Source organism: Phaethon aethereus (assembly GCF_964289735.1).
Source record: "Phaethon aethereus genome assembly, chromosome: 3".
Lineage (NCBI taxonomy): Eukaryota > Metazoa > Chordata > Aves > Phaethontiformes > Phaethontidae > Phaethon > Phaethon aethereus.
The window spans coordinates 121365245-121384988 of NC_138576.1; positions in this window are offsets into that span (position 1 = coordinate 121365245).

A 19744-nucleotide genomic window follows, 5' to 3' on the forward strand; every position below is an offset into this window, starting at 1 on the left:
CTTTTATTATGAATCTGTCCATGGAATTACTGAACTTTTATTGAACTTCTCCTCCTCAGACTATAGTTTTAAGGTTGTGATGATGAAGACATCTAGAGACCACTTCCCCAAGTCTCTTTATGTAAAGTATTATTTTCCATCCCTTCAACCATTCTCATTACATCTTTCTACTCCTTGAATTGTGAACCATAGCTGCATCAGATATTTTTTCAGCAGAGGTCAGGCCAGTGCTAAACAGATGTCACATTACATTTCTATTCTTACTGGGTACCCAGTGTTTCACCAGCCAAGGATTTCATCCAGTCTCCTTACCACTGAGTGTCCCTGATATGCAGAAGGGTACCCATGCCGACTCATACACTTCATCTCCCACAAGCCCTCTTCCAGACTGCCACTCTGGTGGAGTTATTATATCCTGGAGGACAGGTTATTATATCCTGCATGGCCAATGATCTTTGTCCCTAGATCTGTATTACCCTACTCTATCAAAATACACATTATTTACTTGCATGCAGCTTTCCAAACAATTCCACTCAGCACTCCTCTCTTTTATAGTTTATGAGTTCCTTCTTTAACCTACAAACTTTATTACTAATGAATTTACACTAAGGTACTGAATTTAGCAAGATTTTACAGAGATCTTGGCCCCAGTCCTCTGGAACCTCTCCAAAACCAAATCAACTTCATCAATGATTCCCACTTCTTAATTATACTTAAGAATCTAGCATTTAATCAGTTTTTTTGTCTGTTTCATAGATGCCATTTTGATTTTGTATCCAATTTATTCACCCACATGTCATGCGATATCAAGGGTCTCCCAGACACATGCAATGTCATAGACATGATGGATTAAAAAGTTTTCCAACTGCATCAGTTGGTCCAATAAAAGAGACTAAGGGTCCTCATAAACTTTGCTTCATCTAACAGAAGGCAAATAAACAACAGTCAAAACTACAACAGTGCATAAAAAAATGATATAAAGTTAAACAATTCCAGTTCCCAAATGGATTGCTGACTGCATCTTTAAACAACCATTGAATTAGTACAGTTATTCTACAACAACTAGTTGGCATTCAGTATGAGGTCAATAAAGTACTAACGTTTACAGGAGATGTTTCTTTCCCTGGTGACCGCATAGGATGGTACCATGCCAAGAGATCAATATGTCAGAGGAAGTTGGAAGAACTCCTTTCCTCACTGTGTAAGTCAATCGAGCCCTAAGTACAAGATTTACATTGCTTGCATCTTTGATCATCCATTCTAGCAGATACACAAGCAGTAGCATTCTGAAAAGTTGGAAACAGAATATTGCAATAACCAAACTTCACATGTTATGAGAGAGTGAAACACACGAGCATCCTTTTGCACAAGTCTAAGTCTCCCTTAAACCTGTCTTTCTGAAGCTGTGAAGTGAGCATACAACCATGCTTTAAGTGGACTCTAGAGCAGACTCAAAGATAATACCTACATTTGGAGAACAGAAATAGGACTAAAAAGGCATGAGAAGAGATTTCAAAAGGAAAGAACTGGACGCATAGTTAAAAAGCCCACGGTTGAAAGAAAGTGAAACAGTATTGTTTGACAACCTTGTTTAGAAGCTACTAGGACAGGGAGTGAACAGACCTATTTGAAGGAAAGCAAGAACTAGAGCCTTATATTCTCTGCGTATCAAGAAGACCAGAGAACCTGTGTAATTGAATGTACGGTATGAAGAGAATAGTGAAATGCCACCAGGAACTGCCACGGCAGTTGAGGGGACCAACTCACTGCTACGAGTTGGCCCACTTCAGCTACAGGATAAAAGTCTTCAGAAAGATTCCAGAACAAGCACTCTAAAAGTACATCTGTATCAGCCTTGCTGTGGATCATCAATTTATGACAGTGTATAAGAGCAAGCTTTAAACCAGTTTGTGTTGATACTGAGTAGCACAGGTATGAGGAAAGCAAAGCAGAAACCACAGTAAATGAGTTGAGAGAGAGCACAGCTACGATTGCTCCACTTTGGGCCGATTGCCAAATCAGCCATGACTGTCTTAAAAAGGGTTTTCATAAAAGACATCTGGACCATTTGAGGAGCACAACGGTGAAAAGATGGATGTATGAGTTATCCTAGCAAACTGATGAAGCCAAGCAAAACTGGTGTTTCTATGCAGAGGTTCTAGATTTAAAAGGTTGGGACACAGTTGTCTTACATAATTTCGAGATCATTTGCCCTAATTAAAAATACTCACCTGAACATTTTCTTTGCTTTATAGTATTGGAATATTTTATTACTGTTACAAATATATTAATGATGGCAGCATTATTTATAGGCACATGGGTCCTGATCTGCTATATATATACATGTTAAATGCTGTTAGGGAAGAGGAAGGGCTACAGCAGGCACCACTTTGGATCTAAGATGGGTGGCAGTTACCAGGCGCAGGAATTATGAACAAAGATGAAATATTTTATGCCATTGCTGTGTCGGACTGCATGGACCTTTCGAGCTTAAAGGACACTTGAAGACTAGAAGCCTAATCTACAGTTTCTAGTTACTTAGACTTCAAATTGCAGACAGAATCCTTTCAACACACTGTTAACTACACAAGTGTTACACTGCCAAGTGTCAGAGTGAACAAGAGCTGTATGTACTAATTTAGTGACATGCTAATGCAAATAGTAATGAAGAAGAGTATAAGAATTGGTTTTCAGCATCCATTGACTGCAGGCCACCTGGGCTGAGCAAAGAGGATAGGAGAAGGAAAGGTGTAACTTCCTCCTCATGCAGTTTTGTTTTTCTTTCATTTATTACCTCCAGACATAAGGAACAACAGAGGGGCTGGTAAGCAACATGGTGTCTGACAGGCAGAAGGTGAAAGCTGTTGATATAAACAGTAAAAGCAATCTCCCATGCTTACTATGATTTTGCAATCCAAGGTGGACAGAGAGATTTTACAGCTTACATGTAAAACACATGTTCACAAGAAAAAAATAAAGCCCTTAAAAGAAGAGAGTGCTTAACTGAGCATTTGCATATGCTTAAATTTAGGCACATGCTGAAAGCTTCATGCATTTCACTGGGACTACAGCATGTACGTGTCTGTCTGCTAAATGGGAATATGATTACCCATGTGCTGAAGTAGTTTCCTGAATCTGACTCTTAGCCACTGCTTAATATCCACATAGACAAACATTCAGCTTAGGCAGCCACAGCAGAGAGGTACTAAAAGTAATGAAAATATGTGCTTTGTTTATATTAAAAGGATATGCTTGTCACATTTACCAGGCTTGTTTGGATTTTCATGCTACCTTCAGCTTCTTTGCTGAAGACCGAGTCTGTCTGGAAAAGAGGTCTGTGCAAATGATATTAGAGAACTAGAATTGCTCATCACAGTCAGTTTGGAGCAGATGGTCTCAGTGACATTTTAGAAGGATACAGTAAGTGGAAGAAAGCTCCTAAGCGAGAGCTGGAAATGCTAGTGAAAAAAAAACCCAAAACAAAACAAAAAGAAAACCCAACAACAGCAGTAGACTTAAGGAAAAAGGGCAAAAGAAAGTCAAGGCATAAAAGACATTTGTGAACCATGGGAATGACTGGGCCAAAGGAAAACAGCTGGATAGGCAGAGTTAGGGACAGAGATCATGCATCAGGAGGACTGAAAATTGAACTCAAAAGGGAACATCAAAAGATCCAGTAAGATGGTCTCCAAGAAATCCACCCACATGGGTGATAAAACTTCCATGAATTACTAACAAATCTAACTTTGTCTCGGGAGCTCCCAACTGTGTTCCAAATGAATTACTGAAAGGCTCAGGTAAGGTGGGGAAGCAAGCAGTAATTGCAGTTCATTCAACTTGCTGAGTCCTTATAATTGCTCATCTCTTTGATGAAGGGAAACAGATGACAACATACAGGTGTGGCACAATTAATAACAAGCTCTCCAACTTTGGTGGAGAACTAATTGTGAATGCTTGACTGAAACATGGGACCAAACAGCTGTCCACCCAAAATGCAGTTTACTGCAGTAAGAAAAATAAAAATTTCAAGACTTCATTGTATAAATATCCTTTTAATGGAACTTACTTACAAAACTTCTGTATTTTCCACTTCATATTAAAGCCTTGCAGCCCACTGAAAAGTAGAGGCAGAGACAGGAAAAATATCTCCACCATCTCTGCTGCGCTGCTTCAATCACTCCTCTCATAATTCAGCTGCCAAGTACTGCCAGAGTTAAGCAGTTTGGTACATGACTGAGGTGAATTTGTCTGTGCTCTTACACAGGCCTGCAGTTCACCCCCTCCCTGGAAAAGGCTGTAGACCAGCAGTTTTTCCTTCATGTCATCATGCATCAAAAAAAGTCTTAATCTTACTATAAAAATAGAAAAGAAAACCCACAAAATAGCTTAAAGCATCATGCCAAAAAAGCAGTTCTAAGTTAATAGCTATTTACCCCTGTTAAGGTTCATTTCCGTCAGGATCTCTGCATAGTTACCTTTAGATTGTCACATTCAGCTGCCTCATTGCCAGGCCCCGCCTACAAACCTTTTCCCTTGCAACCAGTGACCTTCTCACACATCTGGTATGGAGGTGCTGGAGCTGGGATGCTGGCACAGCATAAGAATTGGGGCACAAAGCTCAGAGGGTGCTGCAGACATCAGCTTGGGCATCGGGAGGGTCAGAATGTGCCACATCTCGACATGGTGGCACTGAGTGCAGCTGCCACCACCCACCAGCCCAACCCTCTGTCACCAATCATGCCACAAAGAGCTGTTTGCTAGAGGCCACAGCTGACGCAGAGGAGATGGGTTAGCAATAGGAAAGGCATAGGGAGAAATTAAAACTTTAATTTTTCCCCTCCATCTCACAGGCACCTCATATAGTGACTACTAAGACTGTTTGCACAATGAAACCTCATTCCAGGCTGAGGTTCAGAAGTGCTGTGCTGTAGACAACAATAAACAGCCTTTTGTAAAGAAAAATAGAGGATTTGTAAAAAGCAGGCCATACAAAGCCTACTGAAATTCAGTGGAAGATGGATGACAAAGCCTATCTGTTCTCTGAAACTCTCCCCTGGCAGAAATAATTTTGTCTGGATTTTTGGTGTGAAAACAAACACATCTATTCCTACACCTTCCTTTCTGTACTGCTGTCCTTTTCCAAATCATTATGAAGCGTATACACACATATTGTCACACTAAGCAGTATCATGGCTTCCTACACAACTCACCAAAAAGCCACTGCATATTCATAATTAAAAAAGTAAATTCTGACAGCATAAGACAAAAGGAAAAAATATGAGCAAGTAGATCATTAGGAAAAAACACATCACTTGGCCCCTAAACTGCTCTCATATCATCAGTCTCTTCATAAAGAAGAGACTGTTATTACTTTTCCTATGAGATAACTGTAATGAACATCACAAAAATGTGCGCAGGCTTTGCTCACTTCTAAACCATTGCAACAACCTGCTGTTTGGCTACATCTTAATTTTACGTCTAGAAAATAAAGAATCCATGAGGAGCAGAGAGTTCAAGTCTTCAATAAACATCTTGGTATGGCAAAATGGAAGTTTAGTTTATTTGGGGTTTTGGTTTGGGTTTGATTTTGGTTTGGGTTTGATTTTGGTTTTGTTTTTACTTTGCTACACAATCAGATTTTAAGGAGCAAGAACCTATCTTCCATCAGAACTACCATGCTGGCTTCAAGGGTGGGGGGCCTTCAAGAGACTTCTCAATAATTTGTTAGCTCTTTGCAGCCCTTACCTCTCAATGGGAGCAAAGGTGCATCAGCATCTGTCTTAGTTTCAGCTGGGATAGAGTTAATTTTCTTCCTAGTAGCTGGTATAGTGCTATCTTCTGGATTCAGTATGAGAATAATGTTGATAACACACTGATGTTGTAGTTGTTGCTAAGTAATGCTTATAGTAAGTCAAGGATTTTTCAGCTCCCCACACTCTGCCAGCAGGGAGATGCACAAGAAGCTGCAAAGGGGCACAGCCAGGACAGCTGACCCAGACTGGCCAAAGGGATATTCATACCATACTGATACATTTATGTACTTTCTGGAGGGTTATTGATCACATGATTAGTTTAACTTCTGTACAGATTTCTTTAGCTGTTAATAACTGTGTGATTATGTTTAATAGCCTACTCTCATAGTTCTTAGGCTATACTTGCCTCAGTGCTAACCAAGAAATCAAAACAAGGAAGAGTTAAGAGCAAGGACTGAGAAATTAATGAGTACAGAGGAGATATCTTAACCTTGAGAATAGAAACATCCTAGAAGGAGTGCTCAAACAAGGATGATAAGAAAGAATCGCTTGGCTGAACAACAGAAAGGGCAAACATCCAAGGAGAAGAAACTATCCTCAGGGGACCTGTGATCATAAAAGGGAAAAAGGAGTAGGGGGCTAATTCCCCAAATGACCACCAATGACCACTCCAGACCCCCGCACATGCGTAGTGTAGTTTTGCAACGCCAGCATTATGCAAATGTAGTAGATAGGCAGGGAGGCGGAGATTTCTCAGAAAATGTGTGAATATTCATGTTTAAGATATATAAAGGATGAACTTTTGTTTCAGGGTATGCATGTTGGAGCGATCCCCCGTGAATCCAGCACTGCAATAAAGAATGCCTGCCTTCTAAAACTTCAAACTAAGTGTTAGAGGGTTTTCCTACCAACTTTTTCGGTAACAATACAGCATCATGCTCAGCATAGAAACTGGGGGAGTTGGCGGCGGGGTGGTGACCACAGCTCAAGAACTAACTGGTTATCAGTCAGCAGATGGTGAGCAATCATATTGTACATCACATATTTTGTATATTCTTTTATCATTATTATTATTTTATCTTCCCTTGCTGGCCTATTAAACTGTCTTTTCTGGGTAAAACCCACGAATTTTACCTTTCTTTCCCCCTCCCTCCCCAGTTCTCCTCCCCATCCCACTGGCGGGGGGAATGAGCAAGCGGCTGTGTGGCACTTAGTTGCCAGCTGGCTTTAAACCACGACAGCATTTAAAGGGAGGACTTGGGATTCAGCAAATTTTCCATCTGAATTTCACTTCAGAGAAGACCGTACAACAGTATCAAAGAAAGAGGAGAGGCTGATACTTCATTTGAAACTGACAGTTCCAAATTCAAGATGAAGGAATTTAAATGAGGGGGAAAAAAAAAAAGCCTAGTCTTTACCACAGGTTTGCCTTTGTACACGTATCTCACCTAACATCTGTGGTAGGATACTGGTCTTGGTGGAGCCATGGACCACTATGTTAAAAAAATCAAAAAGAAAAAGCATCTGGCTCCCCAAATGTGCATTGATGTTTTGCCCAAAGGTTTGTTTTGGCAGGTTCTTTTAGCCATATCCTTTTCAGGTTACTCTCAGGAGCGATCCCTTTGAACCATGGTGATATCTTGCATGAGGAAATTAAGCAACAGGATCACCAATATCATGAAAGGCATCACAAGACAAAAATAATCTCAGCGGGAAATGTATCAGTTCAATCTTCTTACAGAAGTGTGTAATATAGCACAGTCCAAATAGTTTTCGCTATTAAAGGGTTGCAGTAACACATTGTAGATATTGAATAACCGTTTGCAGTACCACGAAATGCAATAATGAAAAGAAATATGAAAAACAGAAAAAATGAACACTGAAAAAGGGAAAGAAAAGCCTGCAGTGTTCTATTTGCAATGCAACAATCCTGGATCTTACCAAATCACACCATTGTATCTCTGTATATACTCCTCTGTGTGATTATTGCTGAAGTGTGGGACAAAGTACACCCTATATTCAATGATATAGGCTGCACAACATAAGCATCGAATAAAGGATTATTTTTTTTTTAAATAAGGAACAGATGGTCACCTTATTCAAGCAGCTGTTGGGGGGGGGGGCGCGGAAACGATTCACTATCAGGCATCAAAGGCTAAAATTGGTTAGATTCAGATGCACTCCCTCCTGCTAAGCAGTGATACCGGCATTCAGGCACTAAGCAGGGTAAGACAGGAGGAAAGAAGTGAGGCAAGAAGGCTCCTCCTGGTCGGCTCTGCCTGCTGCTCTCCGTGGGATATGAGACATACCTACAAAGCCAAGCTGATGCTGAGCAAATGCTCTAACTATGCCTCAAGGCATTTTTGATGTCCAAGTTCAATGCTAACAAATGGAATTGCCAAAGAGTACAGTAAAGAAATAAGCATCTTAAAGCCTGTAAAATTAAAATTGAGTTATTTCAAGAGATTATATTCTATCACTAGGTGGCATTGCTCTAAATCTTTCAGTGCCTCTCTTCTGAGCTCTTTACTGTATGGGTAATATTCTAACAGCCGGTGAAACACAGATTTCACTGAGGTGACGCCAGCTGTGCTGCTCAAAATGTGTACAACACTTCAGTGAATGTATATGGTAAGAGATTTTATTCTAACTTTGGCCTCAACTCTTTGTTTACTACGACAGACATAAGCATGGTCCATAACCAGATGTTCAATTACTCCAACTGAAAGCCTCAGCCTACTCAGAAGCTTTTACAAAACAAATCCAGCCTCCTCTGATGGCTCTTCTCTTCCACAATTCACCTTCACAAGTCTTTCCACCAGGGACAGCACAGTTGGTTACAGCTCATGTTCATGTGTTGTACAACAGCTGTAAAGCCAGGGCTTTTTGCCAATTCACAGTACCAATGGGTTGACTCATTGGCCTGTGGAATTTGAAGAAAACATCAAAAAGTTCTTTTCAGGTTTTTTTTACTTGAACTGTTGAATTGCCTCTGAAAGCTGTTAATGAGAAGTCTGACAGCATGAAATAGAGGAGTAAAAAAAGTGTAAACATTTATATTACCTCTAAACCTCAGTAACATTTTCAGCAGCACAGAAGTGATACAAGAACTCAAACCCCCATTTTGAAACAACCTTCTTAAAATGCGTGTGCAATTCCATTTTGGAAACTACTGAAACCTCATTCTGACTCCAGTAACTAAATCTATGTATTGTATCTAAGGCTAATGACCCAATGTGCAATGGTACCATATCCCAAAGTGGGTTTAAAGCTTCAAGGAGGTAAAGTTTAGCCGTGTCCAGAAATGCAATCCCGAAATCCTCTAGCCTGTAATTACCTAAAGCACAGATGTGGCAAAAAGACTGTTTATGCACTTCATGTTCAGAAGTCAATGGGTAAGAAATATAGCACGGTTTTAGAAAATGGGACTATAGCCCAGACTCCTCACTCTTAGCTGAGGACCCCAGGCACTAGCTTAGAAATCATGATCCTTACACATCTACGTTTTTGAGAGATAACAAATGAGGACTTTGAGCCCCTTGCACAAGAAATCCTTGCATGTTTACTATCTTAACAACTACAGCCTCAGTTCCATTGCTAGATTTTTTTTCTTCCTTTCCAAGACAGACCCTTTAATAAAATGTACTCTATGGCCTGGATTGGCACTATCTGCTTTTCTTATTTGACAAGCTGATTTGTATTTGCCTCTGTTTCAACAAATCAACTTCATTAAGTCAGCAGCAATGACCCTTCCCATCTTCCTGAGCTCACATCAATGCCAAGAGGTCAGAACGGCTCTATGACCAGCAGTACTCATGGTCAACAGATTTTATCCTAGGAATGAGATGATCTGTAACAGCCACATCACTCAGTTTTAGGAGAAATACATGGCCATTCCACCTCCTTTTAAACCATCTCAGGGCAAAGATAGAGTGTTTTTCAGTAGAGGAAATCAAGACAGTCAAAAGAACAGTTATTTTCACTTTCAGTACTACACAGAGTTAATTTCCAAAAGTGCAAGAATTCTTATAAAACAACCTTTATTTCCTTTACACTCCTCCTTATATGCCCTCTCACTCTGATAAACATACGCATTACCATCTTCCACCTCTGAGAAGCGAGAAAGAACTTCACAGAAGTGGGTCAAGGAAGCTTTCCCTGCTCTCTAAGCCCATGCAGCCCGAGTTTCATTCACTACGTTCTCCAATAATTGCTTCCAGTCTTTGTAATTGGGCATGCATAACTGTTCAATCAGATTGATAACACTCATCCTTGCAAAGCACTTGAGCTCTAGGGATCAAAGCAGCTTAGCACTAATGGTAACTATTGTCTTTAACCTACAAAGGCCTTGAATACATGTTGGGGAAAAAAAAATAACAGGCAAAAAGTCTTAGCACTTCAACCAAATCAGTTAGATAAAATCAGTGAAACTCCCTTATGCTGGCTCTCAAGAAAACGTCTATAAATCAGTTTCTAACCCATTTAGTAGGAGCAGGAAGAGCTGTGTGCTGTGCTGTCAGCCCAAGGTGAATGGCACTGTGCTGGTGTGCTATTTCCCCAAGAGACACTGACGTCCTAATACAAGTCCTCCTTCTCTCCTTCCTTTTCTGAAACAGGTACAGCCAGAAAACAGACCCTCCTTCATGATGGGCCCAGGAATTGCTTTCTTAGTTTTTTCTATTCTCTCTTTCATCCAATCCAGAAAATGCGAGCCACTAATTAACATCTCATTTGCACTCCTCTACCTTGCAAGTACCATTTCTTGCTGAATTAGTCCAGTGCAGATGGAGCTGTATCATTCATTTGTGTGTACTTTGAAAAATCACACATTGAATCACCATCGTTAACAGGTGACTATCACAGCTTGACATTGCTGTATAGACATGGGCTGAGTGCACCCATTATGCCATTGGGATTGAATAGTTAAGTAGCCTGTTGATATTCTTAAAAATGAACAGTGATTGCTATTAATATATTAAGTCATCTTAATAAAACTACTCACATATACATGATAGATGATTATGCTGACAATAGGATTTAAAAAGGAAAACCTGTGTGATGAGAGCATGCCCTCACAGGGAAGTGAGATCTATGGTTCAAATATGTGAATTCAGAGACTGAATTCCTGCTCAGGTCTGCCACTTAATTCCAGTGTTCCCCTTGTCTACAAAATGGGAGCTTTTATATATATTAGGGATATCTAATTTAATCAGTATTGGAACATTTGCACGAATTATTATGACGAAATCCAAAACCCCATGTTTGCTCCCTCCAGAAGCAACTGCATGGAGCCTACAGGGACTCTTAACTTTTTGGCAGAGAAACAAGCTTTTCCTTCTCAAGAACAGACCATTCTTAGAGTCGTTTATCCGCTGCCCTCCCCGGCTGCCTGTTTAAGGCCTGTCATTTCTCTGCTCAGGAAGCAAATTCCATTTGTTTCTGTAGCATCCCTCATGAGAGTCTCAACAGGGCTGAGCACTGAAATGAAAGGTCACCAGGAAGTCAAAGCAAGAGCGGGCTGTGGGCTGGTACTCACGACAGCAGAAGAGAACAATGGCTTTGTGGCTACAGGCACATGGGCTTACTGCAGTTTTCTTGACCTCTGAGGATTTGGCTAAGATGTCAGATCTGAATTTCTTTCATTGAACATACAAAGTCAAGTCAGGCAAATGCTAGAAGGAAGAATGCCTTCTGAAAAGAAGACACAGTATCTGCTACAAGGTTAAAGGGAAAGAGTATCTGAGACTGAAGTATTCATTAGCTATCTTTCTGCTGATAGTCATTAGTAGTTATTAGTTACCTAACATTTCTGACAAAAGCATACTCTCTCTTCAGTCAAGAATTTGATGAGTTGCACTGGGAATACGTGGAATGATGTCAACAATTCTGGTCACTCAGATCCAAGAAAGACTGAAACTGCTGCAGGTACTAAAAAAACCCAAACCGTCAGGACAGTCATGGCAACCAAGAGTCAGCCCAAAGGTTGCAAAGTCCAGCTGGGTTTTTTCAACCAATCAAAGCAACAGGAGAGAAGGGATAAGGCTGCTCTGAAAAATCACAGTTACAGGATCAGAGAAAACACATCTAGAGGAAAGCACTGACAAGGAAGGCACACTTAAGAAAAGGCATGGTACTGTTATAAGAACAAATAGGTATTAATCCATACTGAGGCGTGATTACACTGAAAATTAAAAGATTATGCATTAAAAAAAGCATTAAAGGAGTGACGTCCTATAGCTGGGAAACAGGTTTTAAGATATAGCTTGCTAAGAGTATGAAAAAGTCTGTGATGTGGTGCATTCAGCACGAAGGGGCTGGAATTGCTAACCTGGTAGAACATTCCCAGTTCTTTGTACCAATGCTTCTTTTAAAATAAAATAAAAAGGCAGGGCTCATATAAGGCAATTATTTTCAAGAAACATACACAAGAAATAATCTTCATAGAAGTTTAATTTCCCCTTGTGGATTTGCAAAAAAAATTGTTAAACTTTGTTCCTCCCGTGCTACAATTAAAACACGTGCTGTGACTACACAGTGAAGAAAGGCAAAGAGCTAAGACTAAGCATTTTATCCAAGGGTGATAGATTTCTGAAAAGTCTATCAGCAGGGCTTGGCAACTAATGGATAAATTACAAGCCCATGATAGAGAATAACTAAGTTCTGTGGATTGAGCAAATGCCAAACGTGGCAGCTGATTTTTTTAGACTACAGAAACTCTCCAAAAGTAGCGACAGTTTACAACACAAAGTACCACCCCTTTGCTCCTAAGGCATGTTCTGTAGTACATATCCCTCTGGCAGGATAACACTGGTACCTTTTGTAATGAACTTTGCCAGTTCTGACTACATGAGACCAAGGATGACTGGGGGCAAAAATCCCAAAATATCTAGCGAGTATGTCTTGACCTGACCTTCTCTACAAAACGGTACAGGAGACCTAAGTGCTCCTAGGTAAAGCCTTGATCCAAATTTGACAGCTCGAGTCCTTATGTTATTGTGAGGGCCTCACTGGGAAGGGATGGAAGTCTCAGAGCCTCCCTGAAGAAGAAACTGAGCTGCAGCTCTCCTGAGCTGCCTTGCACAACACTAACTAGATCAGTTAGTACAGGAGGACTCATGTACTGGTCCTCTCCTTTCTCAGAGCCAAGGGGTACCTGGAGAATGCAACAGTTTTAAGGTCTCAAGAAGCTGCAACCCTGCTCCCATTTGGATATAGCCAGGGTGATTACACCCTACCAGCTGGCCCTTGCATGCTGCCCAGGAAAACACAGACAGAAGTAACATAGGAAGAGTGGCAAAGGGGGCTGGAGAGAAAGCGTGCATGAGACTGAGGGAAAGGAAAAGCAAGGAAAGAAGGCGATGGGAATTCAGAGGAGTATGGAGGAGGGAAAGAAGTGAAAGATGGCATGAAAGGGACACAGAGAAGAGATGGGGACAAAGTATGTGCAAAGCCCAAACAGAACAGTGTGAGAAACTACTATGGGAAATAAGAAAGCTGAGAGGACATATGAACAAGACATACTTCTCTGTCATGGCAAACCCAGTGCCTCCTGTCTCCCTCCTTCCAGGCAGCTTCCCCGCAAGAGTTTGCATTTCTGGCACAGCTGCCCGGTAGCTTTAAAGGTTCGTCTCTTTACCTATTTACACAAGATACTATGTCAAATATTAGAAAAGCACCTAAAAAACAGCTCTAAACAATCATCTAGCGTAGTTTCTGCACATCTGTAAGGGCTGGAAAGCAGCACCTTTTCAGTACAGCACCATTACAGTACACCTTTAAGCCTCTGCAAACAAATCCAACTAGCCAACAGTTGTTGATTTATCATGCAGTTCTCTGGACCCACAATAAGGTTGAATCCACCTACTAGATTCACCACAGAAATTCCTGAAAGGTGACTTGAATTACACTTAATCTTCGTTGCAATATGAAAATGTTGGAGTTGCGAGATGCTTCCATCCCTTAGAATGAACTAAATCTCCTCGTTCCAGGAAAAGGAAAGATGCTGCTTCAGCCTCATCAAACAACACAACTCTTATTGAGGTCTACAGAAATTTCACTGATGCAATGAAGGCAGAATAGATTGCAATTCTTCTCTGTTTTTATTTGGTAGTAAACAGCTCTATATAGCAGACTATGCCCCGAAGTACGCTTTCACACAAACCTGGTGATCCCCAGCAGGACTTACGTGAACAGAATTTGGCACTAGCTGTCTTAGGTATAAAGGTGCAGATTTACTACTCATAAGCCTGTGTTATTTCTCCAACACTTATTTGCTCCTGGCTTCCAGAGTTGCCATAAAACAGAAAGAAACTACAGCTTTTTTGTGAAATGACAGAAAAGCAGCAGTTCTCCTAGCTGCAGAGCTGTGAAAAGATGATGGCTGTTAGATATATTCTTTCTGACTGTACTTTTACAGGAGGAAATCAGTGTGAGTACGCACAATCCAAGGGCACTTCCTCAAAGATGGCAGTTGAATGCAGCTTTTGTTGGAAAACACACAGAAAAATCCTCAGAAGATTCAGAGGAGAAAAATCCTCTCCTCCAAGAGAAGCTCTCCCTATCTCACAAAGGCCCTGTAAGAGTCAGTCACACAGACCCGATCATTCCTGGGGTATCTGCAGCTGCTCATTTGGAAATACTGTGCCCCTCTTCTAGCAGTCAACTCTCATGCTGTTCCATGGCTAAAGGAACACAACCAAAACTCAGGTGGCTGTTCCTAGGAAGCCTTTCATGCAGTGCAGCCGTAGACTCTGATCTGTTAATACTTTGTTTATTTGTTTCTCAAGATTAGAGAGACCCCCCAGCTTTAACTACTTCTGCCTGACACTCTCTGCTGCTTGTATTTGAAGAGCTTCTAGAACATTCCAGAAGCAGCTGTCTGAAACTAAGAAACAGAGCACTCAGACATATGTGAAGATACTACTGACGCAGTATTCCTTGTCTCTTCCTCGGGCTGAGATAGCATCAATGACGTTTTTAGCCAAGGATGTAATGAAAGGAGATTAAGGACTTTTGAAATTTGGCTTGGTATTTTAGCAACAGAACGAACACAATGACAAACAAAATTTAAGCACGTACCTTACAAAAAATTATCAAATTGCTAAAAGTTATAAAAATTACATAGAGAGTTTCTGTCCTTACCAGTTTGTCAGTCTCAATCACGGAAAAAAGCTACAATTTCAAGTACTTCCTAGAATCGGGATCCCAAGCACACTAAGGTTCATGAGCAGCTTGTGTTTCAAAGAGGACCAAGGATGTCAGTGAAAGCAGAAATTCTCCCTGCATTCTGAAATAGTTTTACGAGTTAATACGGTATAACCAATCATTCTAGTTTAAAAAACAAAGCACATACTTCTGCAGAGATGGAAGAGATGCAGAGTGGGCAGTAAAGCCTTTTTACCTTGAAACACACCATGTTCTCATTTCTAAGTGTTCTTTCAGTCTCAGAGTTTGCTTATTTGCTTTTCCCCTCTGGCACTTTTGAGCAATGAGCAGGCTTTTAAAACCACTATGTGTCCTAATGTTAATCAGGAAGAAAAGCATCCACGGGCATGCAATAGATTGCTTGACTGTAAGCGTTCAAATCTGGGTTTAGAGTCCCAAAACAGAGACTAAACTTACTGCTGATTTTGGCTCCAGGATTCCTAGCACCAGTTACCCCAAGTGCTATGTTGCACGTAGATATGCAACTAGCACTCAGAGCTTTTAGAAACTTTTCTCAGAAGAGGTCCCATGAGTAAGGAAGAAGGCTGACTCCAGAGCTCAGGGCACTGTCCAAGACATTATGCCTGGGTAAGGGCTAGGACCACTGGTAGCTCCACCACAGGGCAAAAATTGGCAATGTTGCACTGTAAGTCTCATGACACCTACCACCATTAAGGCACCATTTATACGAGAATGGTTAATGACATAGGGAGTGACAGAAAAGAAAGTACAAAGCATTGGGCAAAGGAAAAAAGGTGAGCAATTTAGGTATTCTTTAATGTTTGACGCTATACAATATGAGTCCTTGCACACAACAGGAGGTATTTGACATTTCCCTCTTCAGAGATTAGCACTTACAGGTATTGATTTAAACTAGGATTTATACCATGACTGTCATTTTTATGAAGGGCACAATAAGAGAGATTAGCAAGAAATTGTCAGGCACACCATCCTTAATCAGCTGCAAACTGTTTTCATCCTAAATCTGCAGGTTTGTCAGCAAAAGCAAAATGCACATAACTAAGTGGGGTAACAGGAAAAGAGCATTCAGCCTGACAGAATAAAAATAGCTACCAAGAAAGGGTGCTATATAAGAGGTCTTTATTTTTAATCCAGAACAGATTCATGCCACCTCTTTTTCATCTTGTTATCTGGTTTGGATTAGAATTAAAGTTCCTTCTCAAACACCAAGCCCTCCCCATGCCCTTTATGGGACATGGGTTCCACCTGAGAATGTCAGAAGGCTGCCAGGCCAGCTTCCCAGTACCCTAGTCCCTTGCTAGATGCAAACTCAAGCAATGTGCATCCCTTTTTCAACCCAGGAGTCTTCCTTTGGAAGAAGTACGTTTAAAAACACAAAGTATAAGGAAACAACCGACACACCCCTGTGTGAAGTAGACATGAAGATTGAATATATCATTAAGTAGGATTTTCTTTGGCACAAATAGAAGTAAAAGCTTTGCTCCTTTCGAGTTTCAGTAAGAGTTCAACACCTACTTTGTTCTCAGCACAATTCGCCCAAGCGCCTTTCAACAGGCCTTGTCCCTCTAATCCATTCTGAAAACCCTGCTTTTGCCTGCTTGGCAGTTATGGAAACATATGCTACAGCCAACTGTATTTCAATTACAAAGGACAAAAATTGCAGGGAAAACACACCTGCATTTTCTGCCTCTCTTCTAGTTAGCCGACCTCTAAATTAAAAGCAGGAAAATGGGTGCCTCTTTCACTGCTAAAGTCTGCTTGAAAACTGCTTTCCTGTTTAGCCTGTACCATGCAATTTAAATTACTTTATTCTAAAAGTTACAAACCACCAAAAGTTCTTGCCTCAGAGTGAAGTGGATTAATATCCACAAGAATTGTATCTTTCTTGATAAGGTTTAGTCAGCATAGCCCTTTATCAATGGTGTGCTGGTCTGATAGAGCTGTTCCTGTTCAGGTTAGGTTCAGGCAACAAGCACAGTAAATTTTGTTCACTTTCTGCCTGGATGAGCTTAGGTAAAGCCCAATGCTGGTCCCCATGAGCTACAATTAATCTCCTGAATGGTAAAAACCTTTGACATCTTTTCTGTTATGTCTACAACTAATAAAAATTTCACAATTGCCTTGTTAAGGGAGAAATATGTTGAAGCAGCTCCCTATCATTCATACTGCTTTTTGAGCTGGTGTTACTGATCCAGAGGTGACTGAAAGCACATCCGCTGTGACAAAAGCGCCATGGAGCTGAAAAAGTAGGAGAGCTGTCCACGCTGTGTAGGGATCATAATGTGTTTAGACACACCGTCTCAAACCGGGCCTGCTGTTGCATTTCTGTGGAGTGCCTGAATGGACCCCCAAAGCCATGCCTGTTTATGTTTATGTAAGCAGCCAGCTTTGGATCTAAATTTCTTCTCATCATGTGGTGAAAGGTTATAGAGGCCAGGCTGTGCAAGGCTACTTCTGTCACAGGAACTGAATAGCAAGAGGATGGAGGAAGGGCTGGGGCAGAGGCATCAAGCCTTAGAGGGCTGCTTCAGAGGGAGTTGGAGAGGTGGGGTGCAGTCACAGTTATGTCCCACCCCAAGCAGCAATTCTGCACTGGGGAGCAGGAGCAACCACTTTACTTCCCAGGCCTCTGGTCTAAAAATAGATAGGGAGAACATTTTGCTGGTTTTTATCTGCAGCCTACTGTTTGAGAAAACTGCTTTCCTCATCTGCAGCTGTCCAGTGGGAAGCTCTCAAAGGAACAATGTCAAAATGCAGCACACCTCCACGGCCCAATGGGGCCAATTTATGATGGCTGAGGATCTGACCCAGACTGCTTCTCTCATTTTCTCTGCTACTCAATCTCTCAAAATGTTTTGCTCTCAGAGGTTTATCTTATGAAATAGTAGTATCATTCTGGCTCAGTGCCAAGGTTGGGCCAAGGAATGGCAACACATTAATGCTCCAGGTAATCAGCTCAACAACTTTCAACTGTCAGTCACAGCTCTCTCAAGCTATCCTGGTGGTAATAAATGTTTTCAGATATGCTCATTCCTGATGCATTAAAAACAGTATCCAGCAAATGTGAGACTTACGTCTCGGTGTACTCTAACATAATTGCAATGATCCAATAAACCAGTCAGAAAAAAATTTTAGTTTTTGTATAAACATCTATTTTTTTAAGCAGGGATACATAACTAGCTAAGGGAAAACTCAATAAATGTTTTCAGCATTAAGTAAAAAATAACTCACCATAATTATCCAAGTAGAAAATGAAGACTATTGTTGTGCCCAAGGAAAACAAAAAGCTTCTGGAAGGGGAAAAAATTCTTCCTTTATTTTAGTAGGGTTGTACTTCTGGATAGACCACATTTAAATTACTAGACTGGACTTTGAAAAGAGGATAATATAGCAAACTATCCAGACCACATAACCTTCCATAGGTTTAATCTACAGAGAGCTCAAGGTTTCATTTTCTGCATGAAGAGATAGGTCAGCTCTAATTCTGACATGAAAATTGTTTCAAGCCAGCTTTAGAAGAAAATTCCTGCATTATCAAGCCTCTCCCTGCAGCATATTAAATATTTCCTTGATCTGTTCCTACTTACCAAATAATTTACGGGATTCCCTGTGTTTCAGTCCATAGAAAGTCTGCTTGTAGTAGAAACACACTAAGCCTTGTGATAGAGAAGAGATCAATACCAACAAGAAAAAAATTGTTTATGCATTAGTTTTTATTCTCATAGGTGTTTATCCAATTACCAGTATCTGGTATGTTTTTATGTTCTGACTTAAATCTAAATTTTTCTGTTACAGAAATCTAATTCACATAAATAATATTTTGCAAAGAATTAACAACAGCTTTGTGCTCCTTCAGCAATTGTCACCCTCCTGAAGGACCATCTCCTTTTATAGGGTTGCTTTCTTCCATTTTGCTTTCCAAGTAAACAACCTCACCTGACACCTTATTCATCATCTACTAATGGTGGAGAATGGGAACGTGCTTGCACTCCTGATTTGTTACTCTTTTCATCAGACAGTAGAAAAAGACTGAAGGTAACAGTTTGTGAAGAGCCAAATGCTAACAAAATGGTTAGCCCTCAGTGATTTGCAGTAACTTAGAAATCATCCTTCCTTTTGCATTACCCACTGACATAACAGCTGCCTGACGCCTGTGATCAGCTACACCACATTTTTACTCCCTCGATAGCAACATTGTTTTAGAATTAAAAATCAAAACCCCAAGCCATGGAAGTACAGAGTCTAACTGGGGAGGGAAGAAGCTGAATTCTAGTTTTGGTTATAGCTCGCCAGAAGTATTGCGGGGGGCGGGGGGAAGCGGCGGAAGAAGAGTTCCTCACAAAATTGGAAGATCAAACAAGTTTGGGTTTTGGGTTCTCCCTGCCCCCTGTAAATACCAACATGCAGTATTTCCAAAAGGAAATCATTCCTATTGAGCCTGCAGCCCATGAAACAGAAATGAAAACTGGACAGCATGCTGAGCAATTACAGGAACCACCCAGAAGGACCCCAGGAAGAACTGCTCCTTGGGGCTCACAGAGTCCCCACTCTCTAACAGGCAATTAGTAGTACTGACACCAATGAATTCTCCCCAGCCAGAAAACAGCAAAACATTTTGATCTTTGGCCTTGGACCAAATCTATTCCAGAATTGGCAGTTCTCTCCTGAAATCAGAGGGGTTCAAAAAGCTACTCTGTCCTGGAGCTGAACATCTAGAAAGCATTATCTTTAACTCCTGTAGTACCCCAGCTGGACCATTCCTATAGAGCCAGAATTCAGACGTCAACATTGGATTCAACCAAAAC